The following is a 20,431-nucleotide window of genomic DNA, read 5'->3' as shown; positions in this document are numbered from 1 at the left end:
TTTATTCGGCGGCCTTCAAAACCAGGCGGTTATTGCGCACCACTGCAAGTTAGTCACAGACTGAGTCAAACTGATAGATTAGTCGACTGACTGCACAATTCATTTATCAATTTATTTGTCAGAGAAGTCCGTTCGCGTTATATTTCTCCCACTACTCATAATTTGAAGCGACTGCTGTGTTATTCAACTATTATATTTTATGGCGGTATGACAGCCGATAAAAATTGCATGCACAAACTAGGCACGAAACGGTAGCAAACAACTTCACTACCTATAATGGTGAAGTGTCCCAGGCTCAGGTATAAAAGCCCCATTTGATGTTATTCGGGAGACAACGCGCGGACGTTTTTTACTAACTTTACACCATAACTCTAATGTTCGTCTATCGCCTTGTGCACAAACGCTGTATCGAAGAAAGCGAGTGCTCATAGATGCAATTTTCGTGCTCTTCACGTTTGAATACTGAAGGTTACGAGCCAAATTGGACGCGCTTCCCTGCGTTGCTTGATCTGCGTTAATTTGTACGAACGTTCTTGAAATTCACCACATCACGATTGTGAATGTCGTGAGCCCTTAAGGGCCTCCAGTCATGTTTCTGCGTTACATCATCAAGCGCATCAGGCCATAATGGAATCCTGGAAGGCACGATAACCCTAATTTTGGCCGACAAAGTGTTCCCGAAACAACTTCCTGCAAGTTTTTATTGGTTAGGGATACGTGACATATTTCCTACAACTGCGTATTCAGCCAGTCGTTACACCGAAGAGTTCCTTGGACTTACCAGGCGTACATTGCTCAGTTTCTCAATTTTCCATCGCGTATGCGTCGGTGCCCGTCACTTGGAGAATTTTGCAATAGAATAAGTAGCGAGCAAACTCTACACAGTTTGGAGATTTTAATGTGCACTTTTAGACTGTCACTTATCAGAGCACTGCTTCTTTTCTCTTTGTATTCCAGGCCGGGGCCCAGCCAAAGTCAAGATCGCGTGATCCCGCCAAAAGCTACTCTCCATCCTGTCTCGGTGTCCGCAAGGCAGGGCACGGCGAGTGTATGGCATATTGCCAACCTAACCGAAGGGTGGTTCCATCACGAGAGGGCGAAAAAATTAATTGAGACACAAGAATTCTTGCCTCCCCTAACGTACGTCGCCCAAACAGATATTCAGCGGGCGTGTATCACCCCCACGGTCCGCCACCACGACAAGTCCCGGAGCCCAGCGTCAGAAACAGCACCACGAAGGAGCCCTCTGCAAGGCGAGGACAACCAAGGACACAGCTAGACGTTAAATCGAGCTAAGGAACGGTGTGAATGGGTCTCCAGCAATGCGAGACCTGGGTGCAACCAGGCGTTGGTGCATTATTTATTAAAGACATTCCTTCGGTGATCGGCACCACGAAAAACAGCGCCTCCCCGTGGTGTCTTGCGTGCCAAAAACGTGCGCAGCGACTCCTGTGACCGGTGACAGTCAAGGACCACGCAACCGCTTTGGGCAACGAGCCCGAAATCTTGGTGGTTGACCGAGGACAGGGATCGGATCGAGCCGTGACGTCGGCGACCTTTCTCCCACCCAACACCAAAGAGTGGCGTAGACGACCCAACCACATATGCATCTTGCAGTGGACTCGGCAGCATGTCCGGACTATTCATGTACACCAGTGAACATTGATCTTCCTGTCCGAACTGAACTAAAATGTGTGTGAAACCTCTTACTGTCCACATTGCGGCTTTCTCTTTTGCGAAAATGGTAGCGGTTACAGTGACCTTTACAAATGTTCAGAACGCGCGTTCCCAACGAGTATAGAAGAGCACCACTAAGTATGTAGCGCAAAAATAGAAAATGGATGAAAGAAGCGAGGTAACCGCTATGGAAGTTAGCTGTTGTGTCGCTTTTGTTTCTTGGTTTGTTGTTTTTGCGAAGTGGAGAACTGAAATTGGTGACTGTGTGCGTTGCGCCTTGTTTGTTGTTTCCGTGGAGAGCAAAATTCGAAAACAAAAAGCAACGGAAATGTATACCAGACGAGTGGCGCCGACTTCGAGCCACGGATATCTTTCTTGACTTCAAATCACAACGTACATTTCGGGTGTTTTGGCGCGCTGTTCAGTAAACCACAGCGCACCTCCCACCACGGTGCGCTTGACGCGTTGGCTGGATAAAGTACAGAACATTATTATCGCTGCCGGCGCGATAGAGGGGTTTCCCGCGGTCCTTAAAGGATCTGCTGTTGTATGGTGAATCTACTGGTGATGATGATGTTGGTGGGTAATGCTCGGTTTCAATCATGTACAGCGCCACATCCTTTCTCCTTGTTAAGACGTGTGCAAATTATTGCGTATATCTTCCGTACATCGTCCAGACTTTTCAACAAGAGGTTCATAATGAAGTACAAACTTCACAGAGTGTCTTGGGCCACATGTCTTTGAAAACATCGGTCGTGAATAACATGTCAAGATCAGCTATGACAAGGCCAACTGCTTCCGCGTCGTGTGCATAAGTTCTGACAGCTAAATGACCCGGAGCGTTGAGCGTGTAAGTGCGACAAATTGTTCACGAATCAGGAGTATAGATGGGCCACTGGCTAGATACTGATGTTTAACATCAGTAACTGAAACATCAATAACTGAAGCCTTGCGTTTAGGTTTTTGTATCCTGAACAGTTTTAGTACAATGTCCCGTATGGACCAAAGTCGGGTTGCTTTCTCTATTTTTTTAACGGCCATGCAACAAGCGATGAAAGAGCGTGAGATTTCACTAATAGGCTAGGTCGTTCTATGCCTGTAAAAAAATAAACAAAATCTTAAAGTCCAAGCTGTCGCGGAGGCATTTAAAAAAGGCAGACAAAAAACAAGAGTAAAGTGAAAGGGAAAAGCTGCTCAATGCACCGCTCCTGGGCTCAAAAGAAGCAGAAGTTTGAGAAGCAGTCACATACCCCGTGGTGGGGTCATACTCTACATAAAAGCTGCCACCAGGTGTTAAAATGTGCCTGGGGTTAATCCTGGCGTCTCATTTTACTTAAGTCGTTGCCTGAGTGCGACTTCGCCTGAGTGGGACTTGTTGACAGAGTGGTACCCTCTGTTGCCTGAGGGAGACTTCCGACTCAGACGTATTTCTAACTCGGCTATTGTGAAGTCAAATCTGGCAACCTCTTGAACCTTACCCAAATGTTCGCCATGAAAGACTTGACGTAAAATATTCGTGTCGTAAACGTCTCTGCCGTTATTGGCAAGTAGCATTGCAACTGTGATTACACCCCACTCACCACGATCAGGGCTGACGCCTAAAAAGAGGAAGAAGAAATCGCAAGTGCCTTCACTACAATGTACCGTATTTTTAAAGTCACGTCAACATGTTTTATTTGCCGGTTACCACGGTAACCACGCTTAATAACAGCATCTGCCTTATGATGCACGCTGTTGCCGAAGCCCTTCACGGCACCGAAACACCTTGCACGGACCGATATCACACTGTATACGTTGATTGAACAGGTCGTTGGCCCTAATGTGGCTGTTTTTATCTGCGCACAAACCACGTCTCACTCATGCAGATGTCACGACTGTGGAGCACGATTCGTTTCCGTGGCAGACATAGTTTCATATATAAAAAGAAGCGCTAGCTCTTGTGAGAGAGAATAAATCCATGAATGGGCACGGTGAACGCAAACCTAAAGAAAAATCTCTCATTTTTTAAATAATAAACCACAAAGTTCTTTCAAAGACCACCTGAACAAGTCAACTCAGTGCTTTAAAAAAAGTGCGATTGGCGGTCATACTTCTAGCACGCTGACGGCGTGTTCCACGATGCAATTTTGTTCTTACTTTCAGACAGTTTTCCGCCATAATCGGGGCCCTAGACTGACATACCCATGTGTACGCGCACGCAGTAATTCAGTAGAAACGAATTAGCGTACGAGGCATTCGGTTAATTAGAAACTAAGCTTACTTACCCATGTGCGAAACATCTGTGCCTGGAAGGCCGCGATGTTTCGCAAAATGAGGCGCCTAAGTTTTAGCAGTCAGAGCTCACGTTTCCACATGCCTTGCACCCAAAGCACTTTTTTTGCCGCCAATGCATGGTGATGTGATGTACCGAACTACTGAGCAATGTATCCCCACTATGACACGTAGTGCCTTATTTACAAACAATGACGTCACTTGCTGTCATGCCGATACAAGAAAGCAAATATTTTCTGTAAATACGTGTGTACTCGAACTATATCTCTTCCAGGAAAGGGAGAGTACATTGCGCGCCAAATCACCTTGCTCTTCGCGCCAACCGCTTCATTAGTTTGCATAAATCACAAGTGCACTTGAGCAAAGCGTGTGTGTAAATATCGAACAAAAAGAAAGAAAAGTATATACGACCTACCGGTTATAGAGGTAACAAAGAAATCTTAAAGCGAAATCCCATTTCTGAGTTGTTGCGGATGAACTGTGCCCGCGTTTTGTCGAGTTCATAGAAGTGCTTTTTTTTTTTGCTTTGGGTTTCTGTACTGGATTTCGCTTAGCCCGAGAACAAAAAAGAGAAAGTTGACTATTCATACAGTGGCGCATGTTTTACTTGAGCGCGTTGTCTCTTTACAACCGCACAGCGTACGCTTAGACAGATCTCACCGCTGTGGACACCCCAGTGAACTCCTTTGATTCCTACTCTTTTATTTTCCGGTTGTCTATCTCACGTTGCTTTGTACGACAGAGAGAAAAAGAGACATCGAGTAATCAAGAAAGCGCATATTTATTTCAAACCGATTCACACACAGACACACACAAACCCCCCCACACATACACACACTCCTTAACGCAACAGCCTTTCGTCCTGTAGCCTTTGTTTATTACAGCAAGTTGACTCGACGCATTCAAGAAACCTAATGTTCACCGAATCAATAGCAGCCTGTAGCTGGCTATATTCGATGTTGATTTAAATAAAGCCACAATAAACCAATGAAAACTCCTCACACTTCAACAAAATTAGCGACAAGCTGAATGTGGCCCCCCATTTCCGACCGATTCTTCGTTTCGTGTCTCCAAGGTGCTTAATGGCTGACGTCACAATTATCACAATTCCCCAACGAAACTTTGAGCTCACTCTGCGGGTGCTCAATAGCCTGTACCGTACCCAAAGGAAAAAAACTTCAAGCCCAGGCGTAGCGCCACAATTTCAGTGCCAGAAAAATAAAAACGAAAACAATTTGTTTCGCTCATTGTTTCGTTATCGCCCCATAGGAAGCAGAGAGCGCCCCATCCGAGACTCCGGTGGCACTTTGCATGATTTCTTCCCTAAGCGCACACTGATAGCCTTGTATGCGTCGACTCAGCTTCCATATATTATACACTTCTTCTGAGAGCGGTGTGTACTACATCACGAGTATAGACCTTTTCAACTTATTCCTCCTATGAGCAGCCATTTCATCTCTGAGCTGTGCTTGCGCTGGTTAAATGGGCGCAGTCGACAGGGTGACCTAAGTGCGCTTGGGCAGCACAGCCAAGATGTTATCACGAAGAGGTCTATACGAGCATTGCCTTTTTTTCTCTTTCTTGTCGCTTGGTGGGGAGCACTCTCACATGTCTTGTCTGTCATGTCACCTCGCGCGAGCTCCATCGCGAAATCACTGTGTACAGAGACAATGTTTATTATTACGTGGCAATGGATGCAATTAAAGAGAGAAAACGTTATTGTTTCGTAGAATAATACTGGTCGTCCGTTGTGCCTTATTCTCCCTCTCAATGGGTGGGAGCTTCTTTTGAGCATTATTAACCACGTGGACGTCGCAAAAGTGTTTATTTTTTATTTTTTTTAGTTTGCACACATGTCCTCGTATTAGTGCACGTTCTTACGTACAAGTGTGCACTGGTATACGTGCTATAAGTCATCTGCATCACAAATGGCGGGTATACTGCCGTAAAGCCAACGATCGCACGTCCCAAGGATTTCTGCTTTCCGCCAACGCTTCGCGCCAATTTCGTGCAATTCAGTTTCCAGTTGGTGCAAGCTCGACACTCACAGCATTTACCGAGCTCCGTCTACTGATTCGAATTTCTAAAGTAACTGCTAAAATGAGCCTGCTGCTCGAAATTTGTGCTGTAGTTGTCAAGTCGCCAGTTCTGACAGTGACAGGGTTTGATCTACAGCGATTTGAACGACTTTTTGTTGGCTGCCGGGATCTACTGTATTCAAAAAGTCCTCTCTGATACCAATTCTAATCGTTTTTTTTAAATAAACATATATATTTTATTTTGGCTGAGTTGGAGGGCGCAGCCAAACTACCTCGTTTATTCAACGCTCTGGATTACGTAGGAAGTGCCACGCTTGTGCATATCGGGAATCGGAATGTCGCCTCAGTTTTTCTTCACACCCTGACTAGGGTTATCGCAACACCGTATTACGGTGCAGAGATCTGGAATTGTTTCTCTGGCTAATATTTCCACCATCTCAAAAAAAAAAAAAAAACATGCTAGCGATAGGAAAACCTCAAGGCGGCAATTGGGCCCAGCTACCGCAAGACGCATTATTCAAGTATATAACCCCAGTGGAGGCCGGTGTGTTACTATATAGGGGCCAAAAATAAACGAGACTTCCCAGCTTTCTGCAAAAAATTCATCGAGAACGGACAAAGTAAAGGGGAAAAGCCGCCAGGACGCATCTGCTTCCCGCAATTTAGTTGCCCCAGCGGGTAGGAGCTAAAATATATATCGTGTAGCGGCACGCGGGGTGAGAAACATCGCTGCCGGAATCATTACAAGGATGCCAGCCCGCGGGACGGTCCCACACAAATCATAGCAGCCGCGACGACGCCAGAAATGTCCGGAGAAAAACCAACAGCCGAAAAGACATTCGGCAGAGACACACCGAGGCAGAAGAGGTAGGTCGGAAACAAGAGGAGAGTGTAGGGGGAGGGCTCGAGAAAGGGGGTCACCGCGGCTTATTAGAGACGTTAAAACGTGTAATCAGAGAGCAGAGCTATACACTGCCCGGCGCTACAATTGGCACCTGCGAGACAAGCGCTTAATTTCGGCACTCTTGCTAGCACTAGCGGAGCTGCAGAGACCACGGCCCTGCTGGCGCCAGCTTCGGTCTTTGGGCAATCGCTCCTTCCTGCTGCTCCCTCCTTGCGGCCCCAGTGAGTCATACGTGGATGGATGCGATCTAGCGCGGGTTCACGGGAACGGAATACTCACAGCCGCCACGATCGGTTCATTGCAAATGTATCAGCGATTGCTGCAGACAAATGATTCATGTGTCCCCAAAAAAGGTAACCTGAACGTTTGGCACGTCCTTTTTTTTTAATGCACAAGTTAAAAATGGGTGATAAATTTGAGGGGCGTGTCAAGTAGTGGAAGCCGCGTGTTCGGCGCTCCGTTAATTCTTGGGTAGTGCCTAAATACGTTTGCTGTTCATAAGGTTAACTTCAATAAATCCAAGTATTGCTAAGTTCAATTAATGTTCAGTTCAATTATAGTATTGTCCATGCGAAGCGCATGTAGGTGCTCGTCGTCAAGTGACTTCAGCCTTAAAGAAAAAACGCCCGTGTGTACGAGATTTCGGCGCACGTTAAAGATCCCCTGCAGGTGGTCAAAAGAAATCCGGAGCTTTCCACTACGGCGCGCGTCATCACCTGCGTTTCGTCGGCGCGTTAAACCCTACAATCAATCAAGCCTTTGTAAATTGGAAGAAAAAATAAAATTACATCGAGGCTTCTACGGACGCCCGTATCACCGGGAATGTTCATTGAAAGCCAAATACGCCAACCACAAGAAAAAGATATAATAACATTTCGGCCACCCACCGGGTGCCTTGTTCACTTTAAAAGCGAAAGAATATAAAACCTAGCGCCTAAAAAGTCGGAATAACGTACCTTCGACACCCAGCGTTGCCTCGGGGGACCCATTCCCATAAGTGCTGTTTCCCGTTGTATTTTGTTTCTATACTATTTCAAGAACCAGGACACAGTTCAGAGCAGTAGTGCTTTACGATAGCAACGACGTGTTTTTGTCCCTGTCTATTTCATTATTAGTAGTTTCTATATGTTTGGCGAGGTTCGCCAAGTGCACTATCTTGTGCCTTACAACATTACAATTTTGTTCATCCCTCGCTTGAAGTGCAAGTGCGGAAATCAGGTGCTAGACCCATGGGCGCGACCACGTATGATCCGCCCGGAAGCGGCTAGGACCTCAAAAATCTGAGCGCCAGCTTTCACTTTAGAGGAGATGAAGAGCCGGCATTGCTTCTTCGCTTTCTGTGCTAAAAACAGTCAGAACTACTTTTCCTGTGCTGTTCTTAGCGCTTCGTGTTGCACACTGCTGGTATATGCATTCATTCAACGATCACATCATTGCTTAATACTGGCAACAATTTTGTGAAGATATAGCGGCCCCAATCCACTGCCAGAGTTTCGAGGAGAGAACTTGTGTCCGTCAGGGCGACCACCTGATCCATTGTTTTGTCTCTTGTCGGCCCACCATCTGCTAAGCTTCAGTGTTTTATCTCTCTCTCCCTCTCTTTCTTTCTATATATATATATATATATATATATATATATATATATATATATATATAGTGAAGGAGAACACAGTCGCCCAGATAGCCGAATTGGTAAGGCATTCGACATGTAATCGAAAGGCGTGGGTTCGGTCCCCACTCTGGGCGCGTGTTTTAAGTGCGAATATATAAGCGACCCCAAACCATCCACCGCCGGCGGCGGCGGCGGCGTCGGCGGCGTCCGCAGTGCTCCTCTATATTTAAAAAAGAAACAGCATCCGGCGCCAGGTTTCGATCCGAGGACTTTGCGGCCGCAGCGCGACGCGCTACCGACTAAGCCACGGAAGCCACTCTGATATCAGTGTGAGTAACGCGCCTTATATCTTTAACGCATTCAAACTACGTCGTCAGCGGCGTGCGTTGGCGACTCAGCGGCGTTATAGCGGCTTGATAACTGCGTGGTGTACACGTGATACTACAAACCCGATGGAAGAGATGGAAGAGAAGGCGGCGAGGCGGTGGGCTGCGGGGGCCGAGCGCAAGCGCCGCAAGCGGGCCGACAACCGTGCATTCGCACTTTCACATTCTCCCCCTCGGGGAAATGCGGGGGAATTTTTTCTTTCTTTCTTCTGTATATTAAAAAAAGTGTTCACTTCATTAACCGTAGTAAAAAAGAAAAGAGCCTAACCACACCCCTATGCCTCCTTTGGCGTCCTAGACTGCTGACCTATCTTTCTGTATATATATATATATATATATATATATATATATATATATATATATATATATATATATATATATATATATATATATACACAAAATTTTCGCAATTCTAAGCACACCCTTTTCTGAGCAACCATCGCAAGGTAGATTTCACACACGCACAAATACGCCCAGTCTGACGTTGTGCACGAATCTTTTATGAAGCGTTCTATCAAAAACTCCCACCTCCCCTCGCTGGAACCCCTGTGTAGATGCGACGCATAGGCGGAGCGGCGAAGGGAACGCGTTTTAGAGCGCTCATAACGTTGAGGGGACTGCGTAAGCTGGTCCCAGTCGATGACGACGTTGGCGTACTTGTAAAGCGGCGTGGACTCTAGGTGTTTGAGCCAAGCGTGGATGTTGCTTCGCCGGAGAACGGCACACCGGTTATATGCGCAGCGCGCCCGAAGGAGAGGAAACCGCGGAAGAGAGTACTGCACATGCGCCGGCCCCAGCGCGTCTGCCGCGGCTATGACGCAACGCAATCCAACACAATCCACTTTAATCCAATCCAATCCAAATCCAATTCAACCGAATCCAAGCCAAGCCAAGCCAAGCCAATCCAATCCAATCAAATCAAATCCAATCCAATGCCCCTCGCGAGAGATTGTTCGTTATCGGAGAGGAGAGGGGGTGAGCGGCGGAGAGCGGCGGAGAGCGCAGCTCGCGCGGCGAGAAGAATGGCAGAGGGGTGGACAACGACGACGACGCCGGAGGGACAAGGCAAGTGAATCAGATGCTCTGCATCTAAAAAAACCACTTCGACGAACCTGTAGACGACCTGCTGTGGGATGCTGAGAGCGGCGGCTCAAGTCGTGTGAGACGTATCAGTATCAGTGTGACTCGTGACACTACCATACGTAAACCGTGGGTTCACTGTCTGCATGTATTTTTCTTTCGAATAGCACCCAACTAAAACATTTCTTGTGCCCGTATCATCGACATACCGCCGCCAAAAATGAAGTGGAGTGCGGGTAATTCACGCTTGTCGAATCTAAGCACCCCCCTAACTTTGGACATCGCAATCGTGGAAAAACGGGGGAGCTTAGAATTGAGTAAAATGATATATAGATGCACAACACACACACGCACATATATATGTACACACACACACACACACACACGCGCGCGCAAATATATATATATATATATATATATATATATATAAAGATAAGGAGAGACAGAGACACACGAGAAAGACATTAAAAATAAAAGTTTACTGACGTTTCTGGACGAGGACTTCCTGTCTCTGTACTCTGAAGAAAGGAAGTCGTCCTCTTCCTGAAACTTCATTAAACATGTAATTTTAATGTCCTTCTCGTGTGTATGTGTCTCTACTTACCATAATTTTTCTCGCTCTGTGTGAGTTTTTGTTTCCAGAATACATACATATATATATATATATATATATATATATATATATATATATATATATATATATATATATATATATATATATATATATATATATATATATATATATATATATATAAGAAATTGTTTGCTTTAAGATTGGTCAACCAGCAACAACTGGCAGCTCAGTGCTGCAAGAAGAGACTGCAGAAGTTCTTTCACGCCGATTTCCCATGGTGGAAAGACATCTACGTAATAATGCATGCCCGCGAAGGCGCCATCGCCATCCGGAACTGAAAATTATGGCGGTGGTAATGCGGCAATGGCGCGACAATGCCCGTCGACTGTCGCGCCTTCGGTTGCTAGCGGCAGCGCCGAAACCCGTGACTGCTTCGGGAGATGCATGCTGGTTGCAATCATGGCTGTTTCCGGGAGCAGCGGAATGCCTCGTTAGCATACACAACGGAAAGACTCCGGCGGCAATCGAATAAGGAGCTGTCCCTGTTGGCAAGCGATCAGTCGCAGGGAAAATCGCCACCACAAATCACCTCCGGGCCGCCGCACACCAGTTGGCGTAACGAAAAGCCCGCATTAATGCTGCGCTCACCGGGCATGCCCCTTGACTTAGAACAGGCGAGCGAGAACGGGTAACTTTTGCGAGGAGAAGACGGGACGAAGAAAAGCTCTCCGCGCGACTGCGCGAGATGCTAACAAGTCATAAAAAAAAAACAGCGACTCTGCTCTCAACAGTGGCGAAGGAACGGCCCGCTCTCCCAAAGAGAATCGCGTGTTTCCCACTTCACTGCTGCTTCTCAGTACCTCCGGTGGCCTGCCGGCCGGTCGCTCTGGACCAGGGGGGAAAGCGACGCGCCCAGAAGACGATAGCTGGCGAGTGAGCCACTGGGCAACTTGAAGTAGCCACAGCGCTGACCAGAGGCGGCGAAACCCGCAACGAGGTGGGCAGCGAGAACCGCTGGGAGCTTCTGCGACGCGCCGACCACACTGGAGTCCAGGTAGCGCAAGGGGCCGACGAAGAGAGAGCGTAGGGCGAGGGCTGGGGAGAATAAAGGCAAGGGAGAAAGCGGGGCGCCTTGTGGTTCCACCGTGTGCGCGCGCAAGCTGACTTCCCAGATAGCTACAACAACCACCGATTATTGACCCCTCGTTGTCGAAAGACGCCGTGTACGGTGAGCCGGAGGGGGGCTCGCCGGGGGAGGTTACGGCGACGAGGGGCGATGCTGGCGGCGGGCGTCTTTGGCGCCGCAGTTTCCGGGAGTCAAGGACGTTGTTGCGATAGGTACCCCCCTCAGATCTGCGAGAGGGTCGATGCGGCATCGGCGGCGGCGGCAGCAGTCAGTGAGCGCTCCGCGGACAAGATCCGGGTCGTCGGCGGTGGCGAGTGCCTTCTTTGCCCCAGCGACGTCGTCACCGCTGCCCGAGCAGCCTCCTCCCTCGGGCGCTGGCGTCCCTTTCTGAGAGTGGACCGACGTCGTTGTCGTCGCTGCAGTGTTGTGACCGGCGAGAGGAAGTTAACGAAGCAGCGAGGAGGCACCGAGAAAGGGAGCTTGGTTTCTCTGTCAAGAGGAGAAAAGGCAGTCTAGCGGGCTGTATGTAACGAAGAAGCTTCGTGGGGCCCTCACCATGGTGCTGCAAACGACGCCGAAAATGCAAAACACCACACTTAAGCCCACGCTTGGGCCTGACGCCTAAACACCGGCTTCTGCCAGCACTCTCTTGCAAACTGGTCTAAACCCTTTTGGAAACATTCATCCACTCACTCACGCATGCACACACACACACACACACACACACACACACACACACACACACACACACACACACACACACACACACACACACACACACACACACACACACACACACACACACACACACACACACACACACACACACACACACACACACACACACACACACACACACACACACACACACACACACACACACACACACATACAAGCACGCACACACACGCACACATACAAGCACGCACTCCAGCGCGTCAACACTACCTTACGAACGTGAACCAAGGCTTCTCTCGGGCTTCCCCCAACACTACTACACAACGTCTCCTTCAATTGGGTGTCCACAACAAGATAGAGGAAATTATTGAGGCTCAACGAGCTGGTCAGCTTATCCGCCCTAGTACCACCGTAACCGGTCGCCACGTGCTCTCCCGCCTAGGATACCCCGCGCCATCGTCACCTCTCCCACCAAACCCTGTGGCTCTCGCCCCTACCCTTCGTGCGCGCTTACAAGTTGCTCCACTCCCCTATGAACATGCACGCGGAGATCACGCAGGACAGGTACCGCGCCCGAGCCGAAGCGCTATCCCGCCAGTACAGGCATGAACCACGTGTGATTTACACCGACGCAGCCAGTTACCCAGCCAACCCGAACGGTATATACTGTCAGTGGCTCTACAATTGCTGGAAATGCGCACACATCCTGCTCTGTACGTACCGATTCCAGCAGAATGGCGACGGAAACGGCCATAGCATTTGCTGTATCCCACATCACCACCGCCCGCCCCGTCGAAGCTGACGACGACGATACCTGGGCAAGTATAACAGGCTCCCAAACCACCCGCCATGCATATTCTTCAGGACAGGACTGCTCTGTCTCTAAGTAAACAACATTATTCTACACTCAGATCCATCCAAGCTTCCCTTCATTCGTATCACCCGGACCCCTGGCCATGCCTCGCCTTCTGGAAATGAGCACGCACACGGGCTCGCCACAGATATGACCCACCGGGCGTCAGAGGAAGAAGACAGACAGATCCAGGGTGACACCAGGACATCAGCTTCCACCATCCCATCAAACAAACCTCTCAACTATACACTCACACTCGCCTACTACCGCACACAAAGAAAAAACTACCTCCACCCCACCGCTCCCTATCCCGCGCCGACGCCACGTCATGGCGACAGCTCCAGACACACACGTTCCCAAACTTACCCCACAAACACCTCTTCTTCCCCACCCAATACGATAGCAACTGCCCGGCTTGCAAAAGCCTCACTCCAAGCCTCTACCACTCTGTATGGGAGTGTCCGCGTCCACCAGACGGGCTCGCCTCTATACGCATCCCCACTCTCTCCTCTTGGGAGGCTGCTGTCTCCAGCAGTGCCCCGCAAAACCAGCAACGGCTGATCGAGCGGGCCCACCGGACAGCGTCCGCCATTGGAGTCCTGGACTGAGGACCCCACTCATCGAGGCTGCTCTTCGACCAAGAAACGAGCTCAATATATGTTTATGTTTTCACCACGCACGTACGCACGCACGCACGCACGCACGCGCGCACACACACACACACACACAAACACACACACACACACACACACACACACACACACACACACACACACACACACACACACACACACACACACACACACACACACACACACACACACACACACACACACACACACACACACACACACACACACTAACCGAGAAAAACCTGTCTTGTGGTGGTAATGCACTATCTTACCGACAGCTTCATCATGCTGCGCCCGTTGAGGTCGCGGGTCGGTGAAATTACCGCCGGCTTAAGAAGCGCTGCTCTAGTCTTTGGTGAAGGAGTGTACTTAGAGATGTACGTACATTGGTTCTGAGTAGCACGTGCCTTGAGTACAATTTTGCAAATGACTGGGTAGGGAGTTGGCCAGGCATTTACAAGTGGTGATAAAGATGGTCCCGTACGGAATTGGTTATCTTCCCGAAGGGTTATTTTCCCAAATGATTTTCCCCAATTTCCTCCGACGTGACGGTGGCTAAGCCAAAAGTTTCAAATTCCTCCCACACTCGATGCCACTGTTTGAATATCAGTACGGGAGATTCTAGCGGCAACAAATCAAAATGCGTGAACCTGTGACCCACTATTCAATGTATACAAGTGTGTTCTATGTTTTCACTGCGGTCAATCATCCTTCAGCTCGTTTAGTTCCCTATCCATACAGAATTGTAAAACGCTGAGTGCCCTGTTAGGCTCGTTTTTGCTCCAATTGAATCTAACAATTAAAAAAGAACTTCTAGCAATAGGCCATGTTTCACAGTGCATCAGGAAAACAGTGGCGGACCCTGAGAAATTCAAAACCAAAAAAACGGCCTGCACAAACAGGATAAGTAAGGAAACCATTAAGGCCGTTTCACTCAACGTGAAAGCTGTCGGAAGTGCAGTGCAGCGATTCGCTATAATGGGCTGTAGCACCGTTATCAGATCCCCGCTACCACCCATCGCCCTCTTCGCCGCCCTGGGTCACTATTCTCTTGGTGAATTGAACGAATGTCACACGCATTTCAAATTTCCCGTCTTCGCAGTGCTCTTGCGTCTCCTGTCTGAAACCGCGCCAACGGGAGTTCTGTTTATTTTGTGCTTGCTTTTCATCCCGCACGTGCCGGCGCCTTACTGCGCAGTTTGGAATGCGCCATTTCTTTCTTGCACTCACATTTTTTTCGCTTACTTTCGTAAAAACCAACACGACGAGCATTCCTAACTATATGAACAAGGGGCGCGCCCGTTAATTACGTATACATTCCCCTTAATGTGCTTGCAGATTTCTTTACGATAATCATCGGAGAGAAGTACCAAACACAACTCCACCTACTTCCATTCATTCGTAATTGATATCTGCAGACACGGATTAACCTTTCAGAACGTTGACGCGACGATACTGCTTTTGGTACATTTATTCCGAAAAATATAATAAAAATATCAAACTAACCAAAATTTTTACAGTTGTTTTTTTCAGTTGCACAAATAATTAAAGTAATCTACCGGATCAAAAAAAGCTGCAACCATAACACAAAACTGCTATATAACATTTGCATTACAGTTTATAATTATTGTGCTTCTGCAACATTCCACTTTTATATCTAAGCTTTTTTCGGTATGTAGCTTCAACTGATTTTGTGTGCTTTTTCAAACCCATAATCTTCCTTAAAACAACTGAATTCATCTGTACTGACACGGAACTGCATTCTCGCCAGCAAACTAGTGAAACAAACATTTCAGGCTCTCTTTCTCTCTCTCTTTCTCTCTCATGGCGCAACTCAGTCTGCGCCACTGTAAACACCAAACGAAAACAATTGAAGTCGACAGGGTAAAGGTAAGCACCACAATTTCCGAAGAACCAAATTGACAGCGTTGCGTTCAGCCGTAACAATCGGGCATAATTTCCCGCTTCGGAAAATTGAAACAACGAATCTGAGTACAAGGAATATGTGGACAAGGGTGCCGTAAATTATATATATATATATATATATATATATATATATATATATATATATATATATATATATATATATATATATATATATATATAGTGTAGCCCATTTATAACGAACCCACTTACAGCGATATAGCGGTTATAACGAAGTGATCTTGATTTCCCGTCCCAATTATAGCGGTCTTGTAATAGTCCAGATATAGCGAAAAAGCGGTTATAGCGAAGAAATTTCAGATTCCCGCTTACTTCGTTATAACCGGGCTACACTGTATACATATATATAAATATATATATATATATATATATATATATATATATATATATATATATATATATATATATATATATATATATATATATATACAGAAAGAAATGCGGGCAGTCTACAACGCCAAAGAAGGCATAGGGGAATGGTTGGACTATATTTTTTTTTTACCGTTAGTGAAATTATGTTTTTTTTTTCATATTAATTGAAGGGAGAAAGAAAGAAAGAAAGAAAAACACGCGCCCAGAGTGGGGACCAAACCTACGCCTTTCGATTAGATCTCGAATGCGTTACCAATTCGGCTAACTGGGCGACTGTGTTCCGCTTCACTTTCTGGGGTATTTATATTTACTACAACTGTATCTGACGCTTGAGGGTGACGCTGCTCAATTAAATATTTTTTTCGGTTGATCTTCCATGTCGCTGGTCACGTGAGTGATTGGTTTTACCTAGAGGTCATAGGCGCAGCCAGACCCTGGTTCAGGGGCCATCTGGTAATCGGCTGAAGCATTTCGACATGTTCCACCGCATCCTCCGATATCAAAAACGGTTAAAAAGTACAGACTACAGAGGCAGTGAAAGAGATTACGTGCCTGGAGCTCTAGCGAGAGGAAAGGTTGAACTCGATAAAAGATCCGGGTATTTGATGTAATTCGACATTCAGGCTCGCTTGGGTCTTCTGTTTAAGCGGATATCTTGTGTCATTCATAGTCAGGCTCGATTGGATCTTAAGGCTCGGTGAATTTTCGGTCTCGGTAGGTATAGAAGCTTGATTGGACCTTCTGCCTCAATAAAAAAGCGCATACATTGGTTTCAAAGAAAACTAATTCAGCGAGAGGTTTGTCGATTCTTTAAAGAACAAGATTCTCTAGTTTCTCTAGATTCTCTAGTTCTCAAGAGGTTTGTTCTAGAGAAAAATCCTCCCTAGGTTTGTTCTCTTGACTCTAGATTACTTATAGCCTGCAGCTAAATTATTTTTTATGAGTCGATGGATAGGATGCGGAAATTGGTTATTTTTACGCGATTTCTTCCCGTGTTCAATGATGTTTCGGCAATGTTTGTTTGGGAGACAACAGACTACAATCTGGGGATATTGAATACTGAAAGCAAAACTTTATTTTTTAGCGAAAACTATTTTGTTCAGAATGACAATGGCCTTATAGAATGATGCGTTTTCGGGAAACGGGTCACACTGACGCAAAACTGGGCATTGCATACAACTACCTGAGCAGTCAAAACGGTTATTTTCTTTTCATGCAATGGTGTTCAACAGAACCCGGGTGAAGCTGTCGCAATCAGGTTAACGTTCTGACAACAATTACGTATCTCGAGTACAGTGGTTGGTTTGTCTAATTGCTGGACCTTTTGTCTTGGTGGATCTGTTGTCTCGTTGGCTATTCGGGGTCGGTTGAATATTCTGTGTCGGTGGAGCGTTCTAGTTCATATTTAGGCGAGATTGGATCTTCTGCATCGGTGGATTTTCAATCTCCTTTGGTATTCACGATCAATCAGATCTGCCTCGTTGGACATTTCCTGTAGCTAACAATGTGACCCATTGGATAACCTGTCTTATTGGATCTGCTGTATCATAGGATCTTCAGGTCATAAGCGAATGAGGAAGCATTTACGGCTCACGCGTTCCTGTGTTTAACATAGCTGAGCTTAGCACCCATTTTTGTTCACCTGGATGTGACTTATCGTCTTGGTCTCCGCATCTGTTCAACAGTTTTCATTTGTATAGATCTGAGTATTCACCCAGGCTGTCACGGAAAGATGGTTAGACTTCTCCCACTCATGAAAACATTAGACCACTAAAAATATCACTACAGCAACGCGGAGAGCGCATGGCCTGAAAGATCATGACGTTATGTGTTCGCGTCGCTAAACTCGCAAAGTTCTTTCATTGCCGACGACAACTCGAGGCTCTACTTTAAAATGTTTTCGCTAACGACGCACAGCGTGTCACGTTTCCGCCGTGTGTTGGTCGCCGTTCATGCCGCCAGCCCTTCCTTATTCTGCAGAAAACCCTTACAGTGCCATTTTGCACAGCGGTATACCTCGCAATCAAATCGCATAACGCTCCACGCCACCTAAGTGTCCTGGAGACTAGTGTCATAGAACTCATAGAGCTTGTTCTATGCTCTATGTCTGAAATTACCACCTATGTCAAAACAGGTCCCGTTACGTTACCTAAGCAAGGCAGGAAAACATTTCTTCGAGGGAGCCTGGGCATAAGCTATATCACCTTAAGTTCCATCACGGGTGAAGCGGTGAGCTAATCAATATTTTTGTACTTAACGAGCTAAAGTATTCAATAGAAAAACGTACGACGAAATTATCTTACATGTAGATTTAAGCCCATCTTATATATTTGAACATAAAACCAACTCAGAAACTGATGACCACCAGGGCGAAATTAGTTCCTTTGAATTTATCCTGGCTTCTGCAATTCATGCAAATCTTTGATATCGACAACCTGAATGCTCACTTCTAAGAGCGAGCAATTTCTTTTGCATCCAAAACTGAACCGTTGCATAATTAGGAACATAACTTTCGCAATTACCAACTGAGCCACTTCATTCACATGCATACGATGCAGCTCATAGTATATTATAAAATTCACACTAAGGCTGCACAACCAACTCTCCATGAATACGGCAGACCACGCAAGAACAGTCAGAAAAATTGAAAACCGAGAAATATGTTACAACGGCAGTGTAATCTTAAAGCTGCTATATGCTTAGAGATGTGTAGCATAATGGGGCCTACAACTGCAAATCAAATAACAAAACATACACAACTTTTGTTAAAATATCTCAAGACTTTGTAAATTTTGCCGCTAAGTTGAGTCAAGGTAATGTTCTGTAAACATAACTTTTATTCAGAAAGAGCGCATGTAAACTAAAATTTTCCGATTTATTAAACAATATAATTCTTATCAGTCAGCTTATATTGTATTTTTACTCCAGTTGACTCCATAACGATCTGATCATTCCAAAGCGCATCATACGGCGAAAAACATGAATTTACCCTCAAAATCGTGGACTGAAAGTATACCAGACACACGAGTAACGAGAATTGAAACGCCACAAACTGCGCAACTGCTCTGCGCGACTGTAAAAATTCGCGAAGCAAGAGAGTAGAAGTCGAAGAATGTAAGGATTCGTTATCGCAGTTTGGCGAATGCCACTGGCGTTATCGAAGAACGATACGAAGGAAAAAAAGCAAAAATCCTGAAGAACCAAACTTTTATTCTTGGCCGCAGAATTACCATCACCATTAATCCCTTTCTTTACAAATTTTGCACTCACCACGAACAGCCCAGGCCTACAGTTACCTGGAAGCCAGCGTAAAAGTAACGGCATACGCAGAAGATGTCGCATTGTACCTAATAGATGAAGACAGCGTAGTTCATGTTCTGAAGAGCTTTGGCCAGTATTCTAAGCTAGACGCAGCAAAACTAAACTGCCCGAAGCAAAACGTTAAGCCTAGGCCTATCAAGAAAACAAAACGTATATGGACTCCAAGTAGTTACCCATGTAGAAATCTTTGGCGTTACACACCTCGAATGCAGCATCTGTAAAAACGTGGCATCAGGCACATAAGAAGAGAAAAAAACGGCAAAGAATCTTCAGCGTACGAATTCCCATATGGAATCAAGCAGTACCTGGTACTTTACATGTTCACAGAGAAAATGGGGTACATCGCAGAAACAGACGTTTTTGTCTTGCCGCGTTGCAGTAAAGATCACATAGGAAATTCTACAACTGTTCCTGTCGGACAAGACAGCACTTCGAAAAACAGCGAAGCTGAGCTTGCCCAGACTGCTCGAGGGGGGGGGGGGGTTAAACATTTCTTCCGTAACAAATTACTATGTAACTTGAGCATTGGACTTGAGGGCCCTTGGACTTCATTGAGGGTCCTTGGACTTCAAACACAACACCCAGCCGGACAACGGAGTGCGTACGTTTTGGGAGAACAAGGTCCACTATTCTTCCAAGAGGCCTCGAGTGGACCCAAATCCAAGGATACACCGACCATTTACACTAAAATAATTGCCGCATAGAAGACGTTAACCACTCATAAGTTAAAACAGATGACCGTGAACATGAAAAATGTATAACTGGCTCAGAGACTCGACGATGTAAACCCAGAAATCCTTGGCATAAGATCAACAACTTTCTCTGGCGCACCCTGATCAAAATTAATGTACTGGTCAAAGATCAAGGTGTAACATAGCAGTTCGGATGTTCGGTCTTGCCAACTAGAGCTGTTCTAAGGAAATGGAGTGTAACATCAAAAGACAACTGCGTGCAATGCCACG

At 46.4% G+C, this 20,431-nt stretch overlaps 1 protein-coding gene and 1 non-coding gene across 2 annotated transcripts in view; both read left to right on the top strand.

Moving 5' to 3' along the window:
- The window catches only part of LOC144148782 (uncharacterized), a gene marked incomplete in the record, with an annotated part of 154,819 nt that extends 149,072 nt beyond the window's left edge, over window positions 1-5,747 (top strand). The window contains 1 exon segment of the mRNA XM_077680293.1: window positions 958-5,747.
- Window positions 5,748-8,565: 2,818 nt separating this feature from the next.
- On the top strand, window positions 8,566-8,637 carry Trnat-ugu (transfer RNA threonine (anticodon UGU)). The gene has a single exon. It is a non-coding gene; the product is annotated as a tRNA-Thr (tRNA).
- The last annotated feature ends 11,794 nt before the right edge of the window (window positions 8,638-20,431 follow it).

This window comes from Haemaphysalis longicornis, unplaced genomic scaffold (assembly GCF_048455015.1).
Source record: "Haemaphysalis longicornis isolate Haplotype H1 unplaced genomic scaffold, Haemaphysalis longicornis Haplotype H1 scaffold_8, whole genome shotgun sequence".
NCBI lineage: Eukaryota > Metazoa > Arthropoda > Arachnida > Ixodida > Ixodidae > Haemaphysalis > Haemaphysalis longicornis.
The sequence above is the reverse complement of the archived record's forward strand: the minus strand, read 5'-3'. Positions and strand labels throughout refer to the sequence as shown.